The sequence below is a fragment of the Thermobia domestica genome, chromosome 5 (genome assembly GCF_964235325.1).
Source record: "Thermobia domestica chromosome 5, izTheDome1.hap1.1, whole genome shotgun sequence".
In the NCBI taxonomy this organism is placed as follows: Eukaryota; Metazoa; Arthropoda; class Insecta; order Zygentoma; family Lepismatidae; genus Thermobia; species Thermobia domestica.
Genome location: NC_137458.1, coordinates 320,619,581 through 320,646,472, shown reverse-complemented (window position 1 = coordinate 320,646,472; position 26,892 = coordinate 320,619,581).

Below are 26,892 nucleotides of genomic sequence, written 5' to 3'. Positions count from 1 at the left end.
ATGGTTTCAACTGCATCGAACAAGAGCAGCGATATGAATTACCGAAGAAGAGGGTAAAATGGAAGACGACTAGCCTTCAAAGGCGCTTGTTCAACTTAGTGATGGATTATTCTCAAAGAAACACCATACTCGTTCAATATCTGATTGGAATTGATTACTGCATAAGGCTGTAACTTTAGGGTATAATGTGTACAATAAGGTTCGTAGATCGATTAACTTATTGGTTCGTAAAGCAACGTTCTTTTTATTATAGAACGTTACGTTGTTTTTCAGTGCTTGTAGTGTATGATATCAATTGCTTAACTATATAGATTTATATTACGCATAAAGCTGTGAAATATGTATCAGACTTAATGCGGATAGCTTGTTAGATTTTTTTTCTGAAACTGTGTAATACCATATGATAATATGACTTTTTTTCTTTTTTTAGTATCAAACCCGATGTTGTTATATAGTCAGAGTTACCATATGACAGGTTTTTACCGGGACAGTCCCGGTTTGGAAGCTCTTGAAATGAAATGAAATCTTTGGATTTTACATCCCACGATTAAGGAGATAGGAGTAGGATAGAGGAGACGGTAATTGTGAGAATGAATGAAATGGTGTAATGAAGAAAGTCAGAGAAAACGAGAGAACTCCGAGTTTATCCATGCACGCAGCGTCTGACTACCACAAAGCCCATTTGACGCAAGATGGGATAAAACCAGGGATCCTATGAACCAAATGTGAGTGTTTCTACCACTGAACCACCGTGACCTCCATGAAGACTCTTATCCCGGTGTTTCGCCAGTTTACATTTTGTCCCGGTTCTCAGTCGTGAGAATATGTTCACCGTTTTTTGTATGCCTTATCCTCATTGCGGTATTCTAGATTACGTCTGTTTTACATAGTTTTCACATTAAAAGCTAAATATGTAACCTTAGTTCATAGTACATTTAAATATTGTAGAGCATTGCATACCACGGAGAACAGTTACATACATATATATAACTACGTTTGTGCGTTTCACCCTTTCCCCCGGAGGTTATGATTCATTGAAGCGTCATAATCAGTGCTATTGGCTTGTCTTTCTGTCTCTCTCTCGCTCTCTCTCTCTCCCTCTACATAACAGTTTTACTTAGTAGACGCTAAGTACACGAAACATGGATGTAAGAAAATAACAGGAATTAACGACCTGTGGAAAGAGTGGTAAAATGAACTGGACATCCCTGATTGTGAGATAAAATCAATATAAAATTCCTTCTGTGAGCCAGAAACACTGGGCGCTAAGTCTACGGGCGCTACATGCACGGAACCCTGAAGGCATAGTGTTGTGGGACTGCCGCTATATTTCGTTTTTTGTCTTTTGTTATTGTTGCGGTCGTTATATTATGTTTTTGCTAGTATTATTGTTATCGTTTAATAAGAATAATTCTGTGTTCGTGCTATAGTTCTTTCTTTCAGTTTATTTTATTTATTTATTCATTTATTTATTTTTTTGTCATTCGTTTGCCATGTTCTTTAAGTTTGGCAACGATGCTGGTGCACTTCCCTTTTTCATTGTTTCTCAAGTATGCGTTCGGAAGACAGCTCCACGAATTGTATTAAATTCTTCTGGTGTATGACACGTGAGAGAAAGCAGTTCTATGATTGATGTAGAGCCAAGGCTTCACGAGTCGTCGCTGACACTATAATAAAATTTTTATTTATGAAATACAAACAAAATTGCGTTAAGACGTTTTGGGCAAAACCGTTCGAAAACAATTCACCCCGACACTAATTTATTCCTGTTTTTTTTTTTTTTCACGAGTTATTACTCACACTACATGATGGAGTTACTATTGAAATATTTATTCATGAAACATTAACAAAATTGTCCGAAAAATGAATACATTGAGCAGTAAACTGCATGTATGCTCTTCCACCAAGACAACGCACAAGCGCATCGGGCGAACTTGACGCAACAGTTTCTTCGTGACAACAACTTCCAAATGATTTCTAATGCTCTCTACTCATTGACCTGGCTCCTAACGACTTTTAATTGTTTCCAACGATGAAAGACGCTCTCCGTGGTCGCACATTCACTAGCTGTGCCACTATTGCATCAATGATTTTTCAATGGTCGAAACAGACTTGTAAAGAAGCGTTCGCTGCAGCCATGAAATCATGGCGTTAACGTTGTGAAAAATGTGTACGGCTACAGGAAGATCACGTCGAGAATTGGCATTCGTGTGATTAGCTAGTGAGAAAAAAATAGAAAGTGTTGAATGGAGTTCGTAAATGAGTATATTGAGACAGTGTTCGAAGTGGAAAAAAAAAAAAAAAAAAAAACAGAGGCGGTATGTCTTATTATGATTTTGAGTCAACATACCGGCTATTTAAATATTGCCTTGATCACTGAAAAACCAGAGACGGTATCCTCATTACAGAAAACCCAGTGGCGGTATGCCATACCACCGCACACCGTCTCACTTCCACCACTGTATTGAGATAATCACATTTTTATTATGAGGATCTACTCGATGGATTTTCAAAGTTATTTTTTTTTTCACAATCAGAATAGTTTCTTCTCTCCTAACGTCGCTCGAAAGAAAAAAAAAGCTATTAGACTAGTATACTATTCTTAAGAAGTAACTTGACTGCATACAGTGGGCGTGATTTCCTGAACAAAGCTGAGGGGGAGGTCTCACAGGATTAAGGGGGAACAAAGAAATTTTAATTGGAACACTTTCAATTTCGAAATTTTGGGGTACAATGACCCCTTATCTCCATACGTGAACACAATTCGATTTAGTACAAATTAAATAGAATAGTATCACTTTTATACTCTTAGAATTACGCTAGAATTTCGTTATTGTTTTGTTTTCCTATTTGTGTTTTTGGTTCATTGCGCACATATGTATGATTAAGACCAATAAAGACCGCCATAAATCACTCATATGAACATAAAACGTATGTACGTAATGTCTGCTGCCTTCATTTGCATATCGTGAAGAAAAGAGCAATGTCCGTTGCAATATCCTTTCTCCATTTTTAATGTTACGCTTTTGGCTCTATTCATTAATTGCGTATCAGTTTCGTATTCAATGGAAGAACTTTTATCTAAAGAAAAAAGCAATGGGTGGTAGCTTTATTTGATACATGAATATAAGAAATTATCTTAGATTTTAAATAGGATGTTCTTTTCTATTACTATTCGACTGCCAGAATAGTACAGTCACCAACGACGTGAACACTCGCCTGTGTTAAACTGTACAGGGTATCTGTAAAACTCTGCTACTCCTAGATCTGAGAATCACACAGAACGATGTCAAGTGTAATTTTAGTTGTGGTATTGGCAACCCTGCTGTCATAGTCTCGTATCCTTGCATTCAAGGTCATGTGGAATATTTCATTTGCGAAGCCATTCTGTACAATTTCCAGATGCTGTGTCTCACTCACGGATGTTAGTTTCAGGTAAATATGCAATATAATGCAGTTCCCGTAAGGGGAATGTAGTCTTCTGGTCTAAGGAAAATGCTTATTAGGGCTATGCGCAAGAGTTGGAGCGAAACCCTCTTCACGTTATGACATGGGCCGGGCTTTTCATTTTTAAGTACATACGAATGTACAGCGAAAGACACTTCTAAATGGTACAGCCATATGGAGGTTTACGGCTAAAGTGCTCCACCAGTTGAGTCCGAAGCATTTGCCGGGGAGTATGCAACCAAATTAGCTGTAAAGGAAGGCGGGCGGCATAAACGCCAGGCACTGAAAATTCCCGTACACTTGGGCGAAATTCCCACTATCGTCTACAGCATCATTTCTCCAAATGAAATGAATCTACTTCTTATGGCAAACATATTACTTGATATTTGTTCTATTTGTGGAGATAAGTTGAAACAAAAAATTGAAGTCCAATCCTGTTGCTGTTGGAATGAACACTCTTTCTGTCGTTTGATCTGAAATGACTTTGCAGAGTCTGAATAAATATCCTGTCACTTCAGGAGGGTAGGAAGAGCGGATACCCCCCCCCCTCCATCAGTGTGAAAACACATACATTTAATCAAATGCTTAGTGAGAGTGAGCCCATTGGTATAGCACTTTTATGGTATAGCACTTTTCAATCTTTGCTCCCAAGCCATCTTATGTCATAGCTGATGACCTTGGAAAACTAGAGATGCAAATATGATGAAAGAGAGATACAGTCACATGCGCAAATTTAGAATTTGAGACAAAATGATCGGATAGCATCCATATTTTGTCGAAAATTTTGATTTTGTAAGTAGACATGTAAAAGCTCACCCGAACCTGAGAGCATCCCACTACCAATTGTTGAATTCAAGTGGAGAACTCAGTTGAGAGTATCAGATGATTACAGAGGGGGAGAAACATCATCAGATATGGGAAACAAACAATGAAAAAAATGGACTGGCCTGGGCAGGACTTGAACCACCAACCTCATCATTACGAAGCAATGTCTCTCCTCACTCATCCACAGAGCCACACAGAAAGGTAGGCAGACATAGAACGTTTGTTACTTACGAAACGTTTATTTCTAAGGGGGAAAGCTAAGCAAATTCCCCGTGTCTAAAGCGTTTTTCACAGTCCTTTGCACCCTTTAAAAACAAACCGCGTAACTTGACGTTGTATCACTGCGGGCAAGACTGCTGATTGGTGAAGAGGAAATTGTTTACTGTTTCCCGCAATATTTCTGCTGCAGCACGTGCATGCATATATTTCTGCCACTGGGATGTGCATTACTCGTCTCACTCTCACACAATTGCAGCGATATGGGGCAAAATACCCAATACTATATAATCCTCCCTTCTTTAAGAACAACTGAACATTGTTATTTTTGTCCAAATTGTGATTACAGATAAAACTACAATAAATTGTGTCAAATTATCAACGATAAAGAGATATGTATCTCTCTCTCTGCTCTGGTATGTAACAGCAAGCATATTTATCATCATGGGAGATTATTTCTTTTTCATCTATTACCTAAATCATTACGCCGCATATCCATGAAAACAGATGGTACTTTTCCTACTTAAGTTCAATTTCTTGATGCGCTTTCTTACATTATATAGCATGCGAACATACAAATAGTAACTTCAGTACTACAAAGTAAATAAATAATGTATATATACTATTTTATGAGAACACGAAAATTAGCTACTTAAAGTCTTAATTTTCTTCAAGTGAATTGAACAACGTTGATATCGTTTGATAAACTATTTGCTTTTCTTCTGCACTTACGGGTTTGCCTTGTTTATGTTTAACAAAATAATTCGATCCCATATAGATTTCGATCCCATATAGATACACACTTTGAGTCGGATCCTAAATGTTCTTACTATGTCTTAACAATACATTAATTACCACAATATATTGCATTTGTCGATTACTATTTGCCAGAGATGGAGTGGGTCAGTGGGTCAAGTGGGTCAAGTTTTCTGAGTGGGTCAGTGGGTCGTGGGTCAACAGCGTGTGACCCACCACCCACCGTGAACCACTGCGACCCACCATCCACCGGGACCCACTGCGACCCACTACCCAACGTGACCCACTGCGACCCACCACCCACCGATTCAGTATGATCTACCGACCCTCTCTGCTCACTGCATTGTAGACAGTATCTTCTGAAGACTGGTAAATTTGTCTTCGTTTTACTTTCAAGACCTTCATTTCCCATCCTTTTCCACTTGTTTCTGTCTACTTACCTGAGGTGAGTATATCTAAGTGAAAAAATAACTTCAGACACTTTTGGATATTGTTATTTTTAATTGTAATAATAGCAATAGGACTTATACTACTACTTGGCTTTCGAGATCTCTCAGTTTTTAGAGGAGCTAACTACTGGAAAAAATATTTTTTGAATCACTGTAATATATAAATTATTATATAAAAAAATTGAATGTAACTATGTTGCCTGATCATCACGGTCAAATTGCAAAGTCAAATGAAATGACTTTTGGTATATAGTTAGGCCTTAATCCAAACTGGGATGTTATATTGCTTTCATTATAATGCATGATATCCTAAGGAGGTAGTGAGGATTCGAATTTTTGCGAAAAAAAATGAGTATCTCGCACGCCGTTAAGTTACGGAGCTGAGATTCAGTGTATTAATTGTTTACTGAAAATAAACAGAATGTGTAATAGAATTTTTTAAAATTCTCCTTTATGTGAGGGGGGGCACTTTCTATATATGGAAAATTGTTAGTGAGTTGGTTTGTAAAAATGATCAAAAACGATCGGTTATTTAAGTAAAAAAAAACAGAAACAAAAAATACAGTGCTTGGCTTCATATATACATTGCTTTCTACTATAATAATTGCTGAAGTTTATGTTTATTATATGGAGCGCTTACGGCACAGGGCAATCAACCCAAAACTTGTGACTAAAATAGGCATAAAATTTGTACTATAAGCTTAATTACACGAAAATTTTAAGTTTGGATTGTACGCATAATTATATGGAAAATTTTACACTTTTTTCCCTTTACGTTGGTCTACTTACCTTGATTTCGAACTTTCAAATTTCATCCTTTTTCCCACTGAAAAGTATTGATAATTCAACAAGGAAATAATTATACTATGATAATTTAATTTAAATTCATCGTAATTTGGCACATGGCAAACAACAGTGTCGTAATTGAAGGGGAAGAAGGAGGGAAATTCAAATTCACCTCTGAACACTCCAGGAACCTCGGTTCCCTTTCGCTTTCTAGACGGGGGAGGAACTTGGTAATGGCATCAAACCTTCATGTGTAATTGCAAAAATTAAATTTATAAACAAGTAAGAAATCATCAATTTATCAGGCTTTAATTGATAATTTATTCACAAGATTCCCTATCGAAGGCGTGGTAGATGAAGTTTCTGTTCTCCATGAGTCAACATAGCCAACTGACATGGTCGATATGAAAAAGATGTTGTATGGTGATAGAGAAATTATACTTCTTGCTGAATATTTAAAAACTGACCAAGAAAAATCGTTATCATACTTAAGTCTAAGAAGGAGATTGTCGATGAGGAGTTGCAGAAATCGGGTAGAAGTATTATCAATTTCCACGACAGAGTGCGAACGGGGATTTCCCCTTATGAATTTACAGATGACTGATATTAGAAATAGACTAAGTGCTCAAACGTTGTCTAACTTGTTGTTCATCAATGTTAATGGCCCACCGCTAGACAAGCTCAAAGTACACGAGTTAGTTATTTGTTGGCTGAAGGATGGACATCATTCCGCTGCGGATGATTTACCACGAAAAAGTTACCAACAGGAAATAAACCCGATTTCAGGTTTGTTTTAAGGTGGAAAATTACGAGTTATGGAAAATGTATGTTACTAATAGCTTATTTGTGTTATTCAACTTTGTACCTAATTTTTTAGGAAGTCTCTTCTATGCTTTAGGTAAACTACTTTGAATAAATATTCATAATAATTGCAATTATGCATATTTGTAACTTAAATTTAACGTGGTGATTCTATTATTAATATTATAACACAATCTCTTGTAAGTTGTGTCTGTGGTCAAGCGGGTTTAGTACTGCTCAGTGGCGTATTTAGGGGTGGCTTCCGGGCTTAAGCCCCCCGAAATCTTACTTAGTACAGTAAAATAAATGAAATATCTTGCAGAATTTTCACATTTCCAGGCAAAGCCCCCCCCGAAACTTAGGAAAGCCCCTCCCGAAACAAAATCGTAAATACGCCACTGGTACTGCTACTAACATTTCTGAAACGAAGGGCGACGGTTCGAGCCTCCGTGAGGAAAGTTAAAGTTTCTCTTCCTATTTTTTAAATATATGAGAACTTTTTTATAAATATAAATTTCTACTGTGAAGTGATTGGAAACACATTATCCGACAAACTGTCACTTTGTAAATCCCTGTCCCATTTACTAGCCCGCCATGTCCATAATTAATATACGAAAACGCTGAAAGTGAGAATATGAACACAGTTGAATACCTAATACCACACGTCCAAAATGAAAATTATTCATATATATATTTCGGGGGGCTTTGCTAACTTTATTCTTGGAAATGTGAACATTCTACAAGATACTTCATTCACTTTGCAATATTTTATTTGAATAAACATAAAAATTCGGTGGGGGGATCAAGACCGGAAGACCCATAAGATACACCTATATATATATATATATATATATATATATATATATATATATATATATATATATATATATATATATATATATATATATATATATTTGTATTTTTTTGCATTACAAAAACTTAGGGTGCCTCATAATCTGGATTCTTATAAAGAATTTGAACAATTATTTAGAAAATATGTACTGCTTAAAATCGTATTAAATCGCAATGCCAGTAATCTGTAATATCTTACATTTTTATTTATTTACATTGAATGTGTACTTGTTTTATACTGTATAGCATGAATATTAGCTGCTACATAAGAAAATTATCTATAATTGAATTTAAGTAGGAAATCGATATAGTTATTATAAGAAGAAGCTTGTGAAAATGAAGTGTATAATAATGGTTGTATCTGAAATAGATGTTGCATAATGGTGTAGTTGGTTACCCCGCCAGCTTTGGAATACTGGGTTCTTCAAACTGTCCATCCTTAGGGATGCACAGAGTCGGGTCGAGACAGAATTTTCCTGACAAAGTTCGAGTCGAGACACAGCTCTTTCAATAGAAAAATATACATTTTTCGAGTCGAGACTTCACTTTTACAGCATATTGTCGAGACGAGACAGCCTCAAATCTTGTCTCGTGCGCATCCCTATCCATCCTACCTAGATAAAATCAATTTTGGATACGAATATTCAATTTCTTTTAACGATAATTGTAATCTACAATAGAGATTGAAGTAAGATATTGGCTTAAACTGCTTTATTACCCACTTAACCTTCGTATACTGTAATTATATCTAAGTTTGGCATAAATATTTATTATTATTAGAATGTAAACACTAAAGAATATATATTAACACACAATGAGGAAGAACTCAATGCTCGTAGTAATTAACAAATTGGTTGCATATTTATTTAAAATTAACTTTCGTGCAATCTAAATCATCATTATTAGAAAGAAAGTAAGAGAACCGTTTTGTTAATTTGAACCTATTATAAGGGATTGAGGAATGTGTATGTAATCGAAAAGAATATATGAAACTAAATGGAATGGCATGTAGAACTGAACTTGAAAGAGGATAGGATGTGTAAATGAAAAATTAAAGAAAGCAACTGTTAACAGCAGTAGTTACTATTTACAGCAGATGAGTGAAATCTAACCCCCCCCCCAAAAAAAAACGTACAACAATTCTGAAACATAAAGGCGTCACATTTTCTTTGTTTCCTGACAAAATTGAAAAATGGATTTTGCATATTTTTCGTCTATACCCCTTCAATATAGTTAGCTAACAAACCAAGTACGATCAACTAACTAGACTCACGTGAGTGAAATTTATATAGGAAGTTTCGATACAGCGTTCACCGAAGTGACGCAGACGTGGTGTTGAAGCTTCTGGTAGGTCCTATTTCGTAAGGATTTTAGGTTAGTGAGATTTCTTTATATGTATCAGAAAGCTCTTTAACTCCATACTAAAGGCGTGTCGTATGATTTATTCAAATAGTCAGGTATTCGGACAACCGTGAGCCCAATTCGTTTTGCTTCACTGCTCACAAGTTTAACTTGAAGTAAATTCTTACTTTTCCACGGAAACATAAACTGTTTGAATACTCATTGTATTATGGGAGAAATGTATAATTGTGCAAGTAATAAAATTTTCATGGCCTTCTCCGAGATTCGATCCCTCGTCCTTTGGCTCAGCAGTTCAACACGTAGACCATTAGACTAATTGCCGTTGTGTAACAGGTCGCAGGAAAATCGGTTTCAACTGCACGAAGGAAATTGAGGGCATTGGTTATAAAGTTCTTAGTGCCACTTGCTGTATTTAGAAGATGAGGACAGCCTTAGGGAAATCACGTGTACTGATTGCAAGCACCTGGAAGATTTTGTCGTAGATTTTGACAGCTCCAAATCAATACATTCAGTGAGTGAATTAGGAGTGCAATGATACTGGTAGTCTATTTTACTTTGATTGGTGTTTTTATAAAGATGGAGAACAAAAATATTTTACCGTTCAAACATTTGAAAGAATACTTTTTTCTTAAGAGCTGAGGATGATAGTGGACAGAATTTAAAAGTAAACAGTCTGAACTGCCCCGGCGGAAAATATTTATCAACAACTAGGGTGCCATAATTAACGATTTATAGTAAGGGGTTAATATGAAAAAACTGTGTTCTGATGAGCAGGCCTACTTTATTACTAGAAAATAGTTTGCTGATGGTATGTAATATTGGAGTTCTTTCAGATCAGTTTGCTTATCCTAGAGTCCCGTTGATTATAGAGTTTGAAACTAGCTTTAAAAAGAATGTATCGATTTTAGAGTTACTGGCAAGTTTTGATTCCTTCCCAGTTCATGTGTTCTCATTTTATTAGTTATAGTGTAATGTTTCTCTATATTCTGTATTTTTAATTTTGCATAACAACATTGTTATTATTATATAATTAGTTTAGCAGAATAATAATAAGCAACAATTTTACTGGAAAACGAAAGCCATGAGAAATGAAAGCTAAACAGTAATATGGAATACTTTTAGTGTAGCTCACGAAATGGGACACTGCTCGCATCTCGTCTCGTCTCGATAGCGAAACCACAAGAGATTTTTCATAACAAGCTCAGCTCGGCTCGGCTCAACTGAGAAGATGGCTCGAACCGGCTCACTTGGGGTGAACCATCAGCTCGAGCTGGCTTGGTAGGGATGAGCCATCTGCTCGGTTCGGCTCAACTGAGCCGAGGGCTCTAGCCGAGTCGTTGGGTGAGCTGTTGGCTCGGCTCACTTCTCGGTTCGGGTCGATAGTGAATGAGCTGTGAGCCGAGCTGGTCGAATCGTTGACAATTCTAAACCCGGACCGAGCAGTTTTGAAGACATTTGGCCAGTGCCAGGGTTGAATTCAGGGGATAGCCTGGGGGAATCTCCCCCCGAAGAAAATGCATTCTCCCCCGGAGAAACTCAAAGAATTTCAGTCACAAAATGTAGAAATTATTTCACATAATTATTTGCTTTCTTTCCGTGCACGTGCAGACGAAATCCAATCTCTCAATATACACATAAATGACGCAGACCCATTCTATATAAATATTAAACATGTAACATCTAAGATAGAATACCAAATAGCCAATAAAACTTGTATTTCTTAACGCTATGACCGAGTTTGGCAGAACATGAAATTGTCAACTGTTGAAGAAAGGTTTGTATTTTAGTAGGTACTATACTCTCGCCCTATATTGTATATTTGTAGGTAGCACTAGCACAGGTTGAGATAGGAAAGATCTTTCGATCATTCCATATGATCTCTGATGTCAACAGACTTCAGTTCTTGAAAATGTACAGTTCTTGCATTATTTGAAATAGGGCACCTAAATCCCATTTCTCGCATCGGACGTAACAGACGTAAATGTGTTTTACAATTGTTAAAGTAAACACACCTTTCTTTAATTAAAAATAATTAAGTTAAAGGGAGAGACTCAGAGGACGTCATTTAGAGGGATCAGGGAGGAACAGTTATTCCTCCTGGATTAGAGACTTATATAGAATTTATCAATATGATACTAGTATATAAGTGAAAGATTGCTATTGAAGGTGATGAAGATCCTGCTCAGAGCCGTGCCATGGGGGAGGGGCAAGCGGAGCGACGGCCCCGGGCGCCAAAGTAAGGGGTGCAAAATTCGGGAGGGAAAAAGAAAAGAAAAGAGGGAAAGAAAAACAGAAAAATAAAACACAGGTGCACATATATAAAATAAAAGGAAAAAAGTAATGAAAAGTGCTCAAAATCAAGGAAAAGCAGGGTTTACTTTTTAAAATTTTCTCACCTTTGCGGCTGGTCTCTCGACCTCACTCATATATACGGGAGTGCCGTCGTATACTCTCGCGCCAAGCGCTGATTTTCCACGACACGGCACTAATCCTACTGAAGATTTCGTAAACTAAACTATTGATGTGTATGCAGCGAAGAAACCAAGGCTAGTATGCTTGATTTAGAATCATAAGTGTGAGAAAGAATGATAACTTTTTGTTAATATATTTTTGTGTGTGTTTGTTTTAGGACAAAACATATTTGAGTTAATTTAAATCTTTTTAAAAACTTCTACATTAGTAACAAACAATAACTACTGAATATAGGAAATAATAACAAAAATAGCTACTGTAAATAGCAGTTAAAGTTTAGTCTAAAATATTTTTGTCAGTCTTTATTTAATGCTTTAGATGAAATCAAACGATTGTTTTTCTTTTTTAATTATAATTTCACATTGAATATTTATCAGCAATTAGTCTCAATATTAGGTAAGATGTGTATGTGAATGGAATTGTTAAATATGCTGCTGCTTTCTTGCAAAAATACAGAAAAACAACCGTCCCCCCGTCCCCCCGAGGAGTTGACATTCCCGCCCCGGGTGAAAATGCGTGAATTCAACACTGCCCTATAACTTTTAACAGTGTTTGGCTCGAGACCGAATACTAAACTTAGACCCTCAACCCAAATTCAGAAGCTAGTGAACAATGTCCTTGACTCCTAGACTTCACGACTACCGAGGTTCTCATTTAACTAGTTTCTTAGTTTTCAAATACAAACTGCCTATCTTTCATGTTTACATACAGAGTTGTTATAATTAATAATAATAATAATAATAATAATAATAATAATAATAATAATAATAATAATAATAATAATAATAATAATAATAATAATAATAATAATAATAATAATAATAATAATAAAGTTGTAGTAATAGTGTCATTGATAATAATTATACTGTGTATGTAATATACTTGAAGAATGTACTCGGAAATACACACCGGATTTGGCTCGACTCGATCCAATTCGAATCGAATTGGAGGAAATTTTTCGAGCCTAGTTCTCGGTTCGAACTCAAAGATGTCTGTTTCTAGTCGAATCGAGTTTCAAAGAAAATTCGCTCGAACTCACTTGTGTCCATCCCTACGAGTAACAACACAGTATGGCATTTTAACATTGTTACATTATATGAAAATGTTCATATATCGGTAAAATGTTACCGATGAGACCTCGTGATCGATGTCGAGGTATAGGTCGCGGTCGCACCCTCGGTAGTGGCACAAACACAGTGCTTAGATACTGGCACTGTTCACTGGAACAAACACCCATGTGAATTTGAATCACATAGATTCTAATGGGTACGATCATGCCGAAGATGTACGCTACATCGCGATCTAGAGGTCGACCGCGAAGGTGAATTAGTGATCACGATGATAAACAACCGAGTATGTTTTCACATCGATGTTCAGGGGAAGCATCGCTGTGCATTATGTTCTCTTTGGTTCTCCCTGAAGCGCTGCACGGAATAAAATCTTCATTTGTTGAAAATTTCGTCTGCAGAGGATTCTGTATGTCTATACTCGAGAGGTCTTGCTGCACTGTTAAATTTGATTATGAAAGACATATGAATAGAACATGTGAGGAATCCAGCAATATTGTATAAGAAACACAAACATCATAATAGACACGTTTTAAATAGAGAATGTAAGAAAATAGCAACTGAAATGTGACTGTCAGATAAGTTATTCATATTTATTTGAGAATTATACTGTAGGTTATTATTATATATAGCAGTGGCGGTTACAGGAAGGGGATTTCTGGGCTGAAGTCCGTAAAGTGTGGAATTTCTACCGAAAAGAAATACTGTTAATTATATCTATGTTTAAAAACGCCACTCCTCTCCCCCAATTCCGAGATTATTTAAAAAGGGTTTCTTCTAAATTCGTTACTGATATAAGGTAAAGAAATACCAGTAAAGACAGGGACATATCCATAGGGAGAAAATGTCGGATAATGGAATTGCAGTGACGAAACTTCATTTGCTGCAGTTAATACCGCCTCCAAACCGAAATCTTAAGATATACGGTACCTGTTTTTTTTATTTTATTTTACTGGGAAATGAATTCCCGCCTGAGTGCTGAATGAGGGCATTTCTTCACAGAAAATTGAAAAATGTAAAAGTCTTTGATTTATTGATGGAGATGGACAAGAGATGAGACTCAAATATTTTTGCGAAACAAGAGAGGAGACTTTAGCATTTCACATGTCTCGTCTCGCGTCCATCCCTATCTATAAACTGCTTCGTCCTTTCAATTTCAAAATGTTGTTTTGAAGTGATTTTTATGCAATAATTTCAGACGTGTTACAGTAATGTTTCTCCTCAAACTGAGGACTTACAGCGGGAATGCGACCTCCTCGTTATGTCCGCCTTACATCCATCTAGACCACTGGTGTCCAATTATAATGAGCCTGAGGGCCATAACCGTCTTTACTAGTAAAGTGGAGGGCCGCAGCTAATAATAATAATAATAATAATAATAATAATAATAATAATAATAATAATAATAATAATAATAATAATAATAATAATAATAATTATTATTATTATTATTATTATTATTATTATTATTATTATTATTATGGACATTAATAACGGTATTAAAAGTTTTAAACTAATAATAAACTAACTTGTAGAATATGCAGATGCAATTATAAAAACTTTGCTACAACAGTATATACACAGACCGTAATTCGGTTAGCTCTGAAATACAAAGTAACAAAATAACGTATAAGATTAAGTCTACAGAGCAATTGTTACTGAAAGAGTGGCATACACTATTTCGAGAATCGAGATAAGACGAGAAATATTTACGATACTTTTCGCCTCGTCTGGATTCTCATCTCCAAAGCGAGACGATAATTTGAGTTAGCCTTGTCCCGTCTCGAATGTAAAATGTTAAGTCTTATCCAGATTTCGTTTGGTTTGTTTTAGAATCTAGATGAGAAATTCCTCATGCAGATTTCACATGCTTATTCCGCTAGGCTCTTTACTACAATGACGGACTGATCAAATTATTTCAAACTATGTGGGAAATATTGTTTACAGCCAACTATCCAATAACTTTTCTACAAAGAAAACATGGACAAATAAATGACGTGAAAGTACTGTTTGCCTTCGCTCATTTTATGTCATTTTCACTTTAATGGTGAGGTAACTGGACAGAAGGCAATTAATAGCTCACTCACAAGGAAAAGGCACATTTTGGTAAGTGAACTTCAGAACTATTTTTTGCAAGGCGGTAGTGCACATTTAAAGAGTTAATATTACAAACTGGCAGAGCGCAATGAGCAAAAATGACGTAGAAAAACCGTCTTAAAGTTTTCTACTCGACGCATATATCGTACGACAGGTCTAGCTCAAGAGAGTAATGCTCCCGGAAGTAGGAACGAAAAACGCAGTTCTGATTGGTTGGCGTTATCCATTTCTTGCCACATTGCATTCAAAGAGCAAAAATCAAACCATATTTACTGTCGGTCTTCGTGGGCGAGTGGGGTAGCGCAATAAGCTACTAATGAAAATGTCTTTTGGCGTGAGTTCAAACCCGGGCGGAGTAATTTTTTACATTTTTTTTACATTTTTATAACACTTTTTAAATTAAAATAATATGAAAATAATAGTCAAAAAAGTGATTTACTTACTTTTGTGCAGATAAATAATAGTAGTAATAGGAACGGGTTAGAAGCCCCGCAGGGCTAGTTTTGTTCCCCTTGTACTCCATGATATAGGGCTCGTTTTGTTTCCCTTGCACTCCCTGATATAAATATTGTGACCAGCTTAAAACAATTGGCTAGTATAGCGCGTAAAACAGCTGGCTATAGTAATGCGCGAAAAAACGTACACCTTGTCTCAAAAAGGTTGAGCGCATTCTTTATTGGTGTTTTGAGGCAAAAATTTTCTAAGTCCAACTTCGGGTATCTTCGGAAAAAGTAAACCAGGTTCGAACCTCCAAGCCAGCCTTTGCAATCGGGAAAAAGTTTGAAGATGTGTTTTTCTTCTTTTAAATATAATAAGACTTGTTACCAAGTGTAGAAAAAAAGCAACATTGATTGAAATACTTTATGATACAATATTTCGAAACCTTGTATTAATGTCAGCACTGCTTGTTTGTCATTTAGCTCTCAATACGTAATTGAACATTTAGATAAGTTAAAGAATCTTTCCATATGTAAAAGAATGCTCAAAGATAAGACATAGAACATAATTATCGCCTGAGTACTAAAATAAAAGTCAAAGTAGAACAAAAACAGCGTTTGTAGTGGATATGAATGGCATAATTATCTTTAGAACCGTTATACATGTTTTGGTAGAAGCATGTGTACGAAAGTCCTTGAGTTAGCTCATTGGTAAGCTGTCGGATTTTAAATCATAAGGTTGCGAGTTCGATTCCTGTCACGGCCAATGCTTTTTTTAAAAATTATATTTTCCGCAATGAATGAAAAATTATATAAAATAATTACATTAAAATACATCAGTTATATATATATATATATATATATATATATATATATATATATATATATATATATATAACATAATCATTGCAGAACATAGTAATTATTATGTTTAAAATATAACATCTGAGATAGGTAGGTATTCACAGTAGGTCTGTATTATATATGAGAATGTTAAATACAAGTTAGGAAAATCGTTCAATAACAATAAATAAATTATGTAGTGTACTTATTTGCAGCTATTTGTCATATAGTGGGTACTTCTCAATATTCATATTATGTTCAATGAATATCATTTATGCTCAATTAATATCATTTATGTTCTTGAAAAATTATTCGATGCATAAAGAGAGGGTATAAACAGAGAATCCAAAGTCGCAACGCTCGCAAGAAATTCATGAACCCCAAAGGTCACGTGAGCAGACTGGAATTGTCCTTATGAAGCATGCCACAGCAGATAGTCTTTTACATAGATTTTCAATTCAATTTCCATTGGCGTAACTAGGATATTTTCCTAGGGGGGGGCATGGTCCATTTCTTCTGAAAAATTAGAAGAATCTCTTAGAAGACCTTGTTATGTTGTTATATATGGTCTTTCTTACCCCGCAGTCATTATCAACACAAAGTTATTTAGTTCTAACACAACACTGTCGTGTAACATTTCAGTGAAAATTTATTTTTCAGAAATTTGCTAAAAAATATTCCCTATATTCTGATGCTACTATATAACTACCTAAAATCTAATTATGGAAACTCATAATGTTCTATTACTGTTTTACTCGAGCAATTCTGAGCGAAAATACATTATTCGTAAACGTTAACTGTCATGCTCTCAGTTTACTCTTACACAGGGGTAAAAGTGGGTCTGAAAAGATAGGGGGACGAATGACGTCACGCCGTCTCCCGTGCCTATTTTTGCCCATTGCATTTTTTAGGAATTGGAGGGGCACTGTATATAGTTTTGGAAGTGGGAGAACGGTGTCCTCCCGCGTTCCCTTTACTTTTACCCCTGCTCTTACATCTTATAGAAACACAAATAAATATACAAGCAGTGACATAATTTAAAGTTCTAACTTTTTAAAAATCAGTCATGGGCTAATGTTTATTCATTTATGTATTTAAAGTGTAAAATTGTTTCATTGTCGTTTACTAATGTTGCAGTTTAATTACATAAATCTTTGCGAACAAAGAAATACAATCAACTTTTATACACAAAACATTTTTAACTAAAAAACAGAAACAATGGTATATAAAACAGTGGTAGAAATATAGTTGGCAAACTTCCCGAACGACTTAAATATTTTTTTTAAAAAAATACAATTAGAGTAAAGCAGATTAACAATACGGGACATGTAGACGGACTTGAGGGACTCGTTTTCCTATAAAAGATGTTTTCCATTATCTTTTCAATTAAATATTAAATTACACACCTTACAATTTTCGGGAGGACGTATGATAAGTGGCTCTGATGGACAAGCAGATGTGGTCGTAAAAATTAAAACAACAAACATTTAATGAAACAAAGATTCAACCAGCAGAATTGATTGATAATAATATTGATCACAATATTTTGAGAGAGAGAGAAAATATACCAACACTTGTGATATTCCTGAATTACATTATGAGCTTTTAAGCATATTGTTGTAGTTACATCGTTAGCGTCAACCGTTGGGAAATATCATTACAGCCAGGGGACACCCAGGAAGAGGTCCACCGGACCCGAACCCTCAAAAAAAATATATATATGTATATTTTAATGATTGTGTTTTGTCTGTACCAGGGAGCACTCATGGAAAGTCCACCCAATTTGGACCGCATGAAATCTTAGTGACTTGACATACATATGTGCACTTCCTTAATAAAACTATACTTGACTTAACAGTGAAATTATTATTGGTTTATTTCCGAAGAACAAAGAAAAATTTAAATATTTATATTGGGTAATCAGTAAACGCAAGAATTTCTCTAGATTAGGGAAATTTCCCTCAAACTACGAACACTGCTTGTTATTGCTGCGATGCCCATGTAACTTTTACAGCAAGAAACTAAAATATCAGGTTATCAGGAACATATTTTTTTTCTTTAGCATAGCACAAATACACTCCCTTTTCGAAAGCAAAATCTAAAAATTGTTCATATGGTGCACAACTTACGCTACTTGGAAATTATTTATGGTTCACTCGGACGCAGAATAACGCCGTGTCTGTGTCTTGCAATATTGTACCCCTCCCAACTTTCGACACTCTGAACAAAAATTTCTGGGTGCGCACCTGATTACAGTTTATACCTTAAGAATGTAACTACAAACTTCAGTTCATAAATAATACTAATACTAATACTAAGAAGGAGGAGGAAAAGCAACAAACGATATTGAATAGTGACTTTTGAATGGGTATTATATGCGTAATTGCTTCAGTTTAGCAGTTCAAGAGTTCGGCTTCTTTTTTCTTTCCCTTCTGTTTTTTTAGTGTACCTTAATAATTTGCTCTGAGAATCGTAACTGTTCAAACATTACTACAGTATGCTATAAATAAAATAATAACAATAAGACCGATTTATCACACATATATAAACAAGAAAAAATACTACGTCAATAAGTGAATTACTTGAAAGAATACAAAAATAATTTACATTAATGAAGCTATCAAATAAAAAAAATCGCATACAGCGCAAGTCGAGAGGTCGCTATACTGCCCACTATCACATTGGTCCAGGTATTTTATTACATTCAGGCACAAGACCATAGATCCATATTAAAAAAAAGTCGATAGGCGGACGAATATAGACACTATTAAACATGTCGAATGCAAGCATAATTAAAGTTGTTATGCGTAAATTGAGGTAAATTAATAACATTATTTTCATCCAGTATAAAAATTCTGGGAGGGCCAGCTTTGCTTCTAGGGGGAGTCGGCACCCCCTGGACCCTCTCTAGTTCCGCCTATGTCAATTCCTGATATATGCTTTTGCAATGTGGAAGTGGTGATGCCTTGAGTCGCTCTCTCGCTCGCTCGCTCACTCTCTATTTATACAGAATATAAAAGTGGCTGTATGTGTGTGTTTCAACATAATTCTGATATATCTGGAGCAATTTTAACTACATTTCTTACAGTCTGGAAAAGAGTACTGTCGGGCTACATATCAAAAATGCTAGAAACGGGTCGATATTAGTATCGAATCCATAGTTTCGTGGTCGCTTAGGTGAATAGTTCTACTTTGAACTCAAGTCCAATTAAGCTCCCATTAGCACCCAGGGTGGTTACGTAGCGACATAAAAATATCGACATCAACCGATATTAGAATCGAATCATAAGTTTTCAGCGCCGCTAACAGTGCCGCATTTCCCATTAGTCCACATTAGTCCACATTTCACATTAGTCCCATTGCCTAGAGGGCAACATATTTGTAGCGTGCGAAGTTTAAAACTTAAATAATGTCTTAATTTTTTCCTTATGAAAAAGTTAAAAATCAAGAGCAAATATACTATTTCATGAACAATCCTCTTTTACTATTGTAATATGTTTAATAATAGCGTTAGAAATCCAAAAAAATAATTCAGAACATGTTTCACATTTGTTATTTTTTGTTACGTAGTTGTAGCTGTAGCATCTAGTGAGTGGTATTTAACTGTAATAAATTCACTAATTAAGCATATTCGAATTAAGTTTTATTTTTAAGTTAGAGATGAAGGGGCGGAGAAATATGTAGTTATTGGGAACGACGAGAGCAAAAGTGTGTATGTTTACCGAGCTTATGTGCAGAGATCGGAAGATGCAGAAGATGAGGGGCAAGATTAATGAACTTGAACAGAGTTGAAAAAGAAAAGAAAGAAATCAAATAATGAAATGATGGACTGTAGCCCTCAAGTAGAGATCATCTTTTGTTGTAGTTATGTAGACCTTGAATTCTTTTGCTGTTTTATTTCGGTAATCCCCGGGAGAATATTGGGATGAGACTGTGCTTTTGACAATTTGTTTTTGGCAATACCGGGAGAGTGTTAGGTTATATTAGTTAGCCGGACATGGTGTTGATTTTGAATAATCGGACAAAGTGTTGGAAAATAGAAACAACAAATGAAGGATGTTACTATGTAGAAATAAATAATGTGTAATCGTGTTGATGTAGAAATGGAGCCATAAGTGGCTGAAGTCTTTTTTATGTTAAGGAAAGTTAGATCCAGTGTGGCAATTGATATTTTAGGGTTTATGTGCCAAGCGTGGCTGTTGATAATAAGGTTGAAGATCCGAGAGTGGACACTGTTATGTTAGGTTGATGAGCCAAGAGTGGCTTTTCATATTTTAGTGGCTTATGGTAATGCCAAGTGGGATCATAGTTATTGTTATAGTTTTTGGGATTCAGAAAGGCTCCTGTTTAATTGAGTGTATTGGTGTAAGTCAATTAAAGGTTGACAGTGAAAAGAAAGTGGTATAATTCATTTATAAACTCTAGTAGATTTGAGAAGTTAATTAAAGTAATACTTTGCTTCACTGAAGGTAGCAAAAATAAACAAACCTAACAATTATAATACATATCCTTAGGGGGGAGTAGAAGTCCGACTTTTTGCGAAAAATTGAGTATCTCACAAGCCGTTGAACTAAGAGCTGAAATTCAGCATATAACTCTTTATTAAAAATAAACAGAATATGTCCTGACATTTTTAATTTTTTTTATGAGCGGGGGCTGCATTTTCTATATATTGGAAATTGGTACTGGATTGATTTGTAAAAATAATCGAAAACGATTGATATTAGTTAAGAAACAAATTGAGTAATGAAAACTACAGTTCTTCGAATTTTATACCCACTGTTTTCTATTTATAATTGCAGAAGCTAGTGTTTAATATATGGAGCGTTCAGAACATCAGGCAATCAAGCCATAAAGTTGAGAGAAAATGGCCATAAAATTTGTATTCTAAACTTAATTACATAGGCATTTTCAATTAGTACGGCATGGTTAATTATATAGAAAATTAGTTTTTCTTTCTGTTTTACGTTCGTCTACTTTTCCTTGATTTGAGACTTTTAAATTTCATCCTATTTTCTACTGAAATGAGTATGTAAGGCAACTTAATTCGGAAGATGAGAAACCCTTTACCCTTGTGTATCTTAAAGGTCAGGTCCACCAGTATTGTAACAGGGAGTGTTTGAGCCATTGAAGGTTGAAATTCAAACTCCGATAAGTGATAATTTCACAGTCTTGTTTTATTACAAGTGTAACCTCTTTAGTCAATGGAGAGGAGGACGTGGATCATGGGTCAGAGTTGATGATGGTGGGTTTTGGTGGGTCGGAGTTGGTCGCAATGGTTCAGAGTGGTTTATAGTTGGTTGTGGGTCAGAGTGGATCACGATGGATGATGGGTTAGAGTGGGCCAATGGGACATTTGTGTGTTGGGTGATAGTGGGTCATGGTGGGTCGTGGATTAAATTTTCATTGACCCACACCATCTCTGATTAAAATTGTACTAAAGAGAAGAGGCACCGAAGATACATGTCGGATATTATGCTCAAATTTTGCACATAGATAGTACCCCACCAGAAAGCAATAAATCTGAAATGGTTCACGGTACCACCTCCTAGAACTCGAGATGTAGGGGTTTGTCTGATTGGCTAAATTTAGACCTCAATGATTTATCCTTCAACAAGCAAGCTTTTTATGATCATTTCCGTGGGAAAGTCAGAAAAACACGTGCCTAGCAATCGTAATATGAATAGTTCGCATCCACCACGGGGTATTTGTTTAGTGTTTTTTTGACTCACCTAAATATAAACAAATCACACATATAGGCAATTTAACATATTTTGGGAGAGTAATTTTGTGGTTCGTTGGCGCTTCATCGCGTCTCTACCAATGGTAGTAAAATTTTCAAAATGGAACTGGGGCCACCGCGGATCGTCGCTGCGGGACCACCAATTTTTGGCGAGAGGTCAATAGTTGACCATCTGTAGTCCACCGACGCTTACAGCTTAGAGTAATGAACGATGTCTTTGCCTTGTAGACTTCATGACTACCGACATTATTATTATTTATTTATTTATTTATTTATTTATTTATTGAACAAATTCCCAGATACAGCATAACTGTGCCATTTTACACAGGGAAATGTCAACAAGCGGGAAAAAAAGAAAAAGAATTTAAAAAATAAACAACAACAGTAACATCAATAGTATTAACAAAGAGTGCACAAGTAATATTATTTAGCCAGCACGCGTTTTATTGTTCTTTCAAACACCGGGTAGCTCGAAAAAATGTCCACCTCACTTGTTAGATTATTATAATAGTTGGGTACTCGGTGAAAAAGAGACCTCTGTATAATTGTCAACCTAGGTCGTGCGAGATGGAATAGGTGGGTATTCCGGGTTTTGCGGGAAGGAACATGTAAGGATAGTTGTTGAATTAGGGTTTCTGATCTTAGGTTCCCATTTACAATCTTATGAAGAAACTTCAAATCAGAGTTATTTCTGCGTACTTCCGGCGTCAGGATATTAAGATAACGCAAAATTTCCTCCTTAGGTAATATTCGAAGTGCGGGAACACGAAAACGTACTATTGCAATAAAGAAATTGAGAACAGACTCAAGTCTAGAGAGATGTGTAGGTGCGGCCATGGCCCATATATGAGAGCAGTATTCTATCTTGGGTGCTATTAGAGTTTTATAGAATGTTGATAATGATGCCACAGTACGTAGTTCAGTGAATCGGTAAAGAAGCCCTAGCATACGCATTGATTTCTTAACTATTGAGGAGATGTGGTCAGAGAACGAGAGTTTCGAATCAAAGATGACACCAAGATCATTATGACTGGCAGAATGTGTTATAGGGGAATCGTTAATATGGTATTTGGAGGGAACAGGAGACTTTTTCAGCGTAATTGTAATAGGTCACATTTCTTACTGTTAAGTTTCAATTGCCACATTTCACACCAATCTACAAGATAATTTATTTCTTCCTGTAGGGCAATTGTGTCATGGAAACATGATATTTCTTTATATAATTTGCAATCGTCAGCAAAAAGCAAAAGGCCACTAGGATTAACTGATAGGTGAGAGTAGAGATCGTCCATATACAGGACAAATAGCAGGGGCCCTAGTACGCTTCCCTGAGGCACCCCCGAGATCAGAGGTTGGGGGTTAGAAGTCGCCCCTGAAATAACAACTTTCTGTTTACGGCCCTTTAGATAGCTGGTGATTAAAGAGAGAAATTTACCATGTACATTAAACCTATTGGAAAGCTTGTGGAGAAGAAGAATGTGACTGACAGAATCAAAGGCCTTTGAGAGATCAAAATAAATTACATCTAATTGAGTATTGTTATTTATACATTGAACTGCACAGGAAAGAAGAGTACTTAAGTTTGTGAGACTTGAACTTTTTGGTAGAAAGCCATGCTGAGAGGTGTGAATGTAAGGCGACGTAAATTTGAGAAGTCTGTCTTTGATTATTTTTTCGCAGATAATAGATATTACAGAAACAAGAGATATTGGCCTATAGGATGATACTTGATCTTTAAGTCCTGATTTATATATTGGGGTCACATGAGCTAGTTTCCAGCTGGTGGGATAATATCCTTCTCTGAAGCATCTATTGAATAGGATGGATAAAGGAACTGAAATAGCTGAAGCAGTTTTGTTAAGATAGAGAGAGCCAATGTTGTCGGGCCCAAGAGATCTATGTGGAGAAAGCGACTGCAAGAGAACCAAAACCTCACCCGGGGTGGTAGAGAGGTCTGATAAGTGTTAGTACAAATGGGGAGGAGAGGGGGAAGATGGGCTGTAGGGGGAAAGGCGGTAAATGTTTTACAGAAGTAGTTATTAAAAAGGTCGGGTCTCTGACCATCACTAGCTTCAAAATTCTCGTCATGAACTGTTGCTGGTATGCCGGGAGATTTCGATCGAGATTTAATTACAGTCCAAAATAATTTAGGGTTGCTAACAGTAAAATCACTAATTGAGTCCATGTATTCAAAGTACTTACGTCGCTGTACCTTCTTCGTAAAGCTTCTAATTTTAGCGAATTGTTTATATGTGTGGTCACTCGGATGTGACTTCCACAGATTCCAGGCAACCTTCTTGTTTTTAAGGAGATCACGCAGCTCATTGTCGAACCAGACCGGAAACTTCTTCGATTTTGATGTTTTTACAGGGACAAAATCCTTTATAGTTGAGTGAACAACAGATGTGAATAGGTCCACCGCCTCGTCGACAGATCCTGCCTCCAACAAACACCAAGGAAAGAGTTCAATAGCCCGACAGATGTCACCCCAGGGGGCTTTCTTCCAAAGAAGTTGTGACCTACTTTTAAGGGGCTGGTTTGTAGTACTGGAGGGGATGAAATTGAATGAAACATCCAAGGAATCGTGGTCCGAGGGGAAGAGATTTCTGCTTGGAACAATACGACGAGGTTCTAAGTTAGAGAGAACATAATCCAGATTGCTATTTTTGCGGGTATTATGCATATTGTGCTGACCCAGTCCAAGTCCATGAATAAAATTGTCCATGAAATAATTGTCATTTCCGTCTTTAGTGATGCCATGCTTACTGTCCTGCCACGTGATGGAGAGGTTGAAATCACCCAATAGGAAGACGTCACCGAGTGATAATGCTTGTAACAGTGAGTCATGGCAAGCTTCTAAGATGTACTGAGGAATGTTCTTGTGCGGTCTATAGAAGCACCCAATAAACACAGAACTACATTTTGAAATAAACACTTCGACCCAAATAAGTTCACAATTCCGTTCAAGATCCAATCTTCTCTTGCTCTTCCACTTATTATTTATACAAATCATCACTCCACCTCCACGAGTTATGCGGTCTTTACGAAAGATGGAAAAATTATTTGAGAAAATAAGTTCACTGTCGTTCACGGATTCATTGAGCCACGATTCAGTCACTGCAAGGCAATCCAGTTCCATTATCTCACCTAGGTTGATTGAGCATTCGAGTAGTTTGTTTTTAATACTACGAACATTCTGGTAATAAATATTAAAAGCACTGGTGGAGTCTGGACCAGATGGACCAGGGTTTATGTGAATATCACCACAAAGCAAGAGAAGATAAAAGAGAATGAGGTACTGTTTTTTTGTTTTTGAATCATACCTTGTCACACAGTCACTGGTAGTTCCTCTGTCACTTTCAGTAGAAGCTAAGAAAGCACATGGCGGTCTCCTTGGTATGCAAGCAGCAGCAATACAATGGAAGGATCTTTCACTGCACTTCAGTCCATGTTCCATTGGCAACACTACACTTGGGAAATTCACAGCACCAAAGAAACATGACGACACCAGAACACGCACCCAAACACCACACACAACCACCAAAAAAAGGTAAAAAATAAGAGCACCACTTTGCATCGACCTGGGGCCTGACGCCATCTTGATTGTCTACGAGAGTATTTGTAGTAATAGTAGTATAATTGATATTATAATAATTATATTGTCTATGTATTGTCTCGGTAGGACTACGCACAGGATTTGGTTCGTTTTGGTTGTCGGAAGTCGAGTCGAGTCCGAGTCGAGTTGCAGGAAATTTTTCGCGCCGAGTCCTAGAGTAGACCTTAAAGATGTCTGTTTCTAGTCGAGTCGAGTTTCAAAGAAAAGTCGCTCGTGCCCATCCCTACTAATGAGAGCTTAATCGGAGTTAAGCGAAATCGAAAGTCACACTATCTCTCTAAGCGACCCCGGAACTATGAATTCGACACTAATATCGATCATTTTCTAGCAATATTTTATATGTATCCCCCTCCCATTCGCCATAGGTAACCCAATAGCACTCTTTTTCAGACTATAAGAAATGTGGTTAAAATTACTCTAGGCCAGTGATTCTCAATATAATTCCTATCACGATCCCCTTTTATCACATCCTCTTGCCAGCGACCCTTTTATAATTTGTTTTATAATAAGCTTGTGTGGGATTTTTAACATACCTATTTCTAATAATAGTAGAATCAATTTCTTGCTTATAGTGAACAGTACCGTGGCATGGAAAATTAGCGCCCGGGACGAGAGTATACGCTGTTTCCGTACATATGAGTAATGTCGACAGACTAACTGCGAATCGCCACCATGGTTGGCACGAAGCTCAATAAAATTTTCAAAAGTAAACCCTGCCTTTCCTTGATTTTGAGCACATTTTATTACGTTTTTCCTTCTATTTTATACATGTGCACAGCACCTTCCTAACATGAGTAACACGCTTCCTCCGAAATTTGTGCCCCCTTTTTTCGGTGCCCGGCACTGACAGTGGATTCAATAACTGTAATATCTATATTTCCAACGACGAAGGTGCTGGTTCAAGATGGATGTTAAACTCTTTCATTGAAGACGTCATTAACGTATCTGATTCCACAACTTCTTGACCAAATAATAGAATGATCATGCGACAAGTCTTTGCAACTGGTTTTCTGTAACGAAGACTTGGACAAGTTCTGCCTGATGAGGAGGGAAGAATATCCTGATCTGGTATCTGCTGCTGGTATCTGCATACAGCTCTGCGAAGGCTTCATCATGCTGGGTT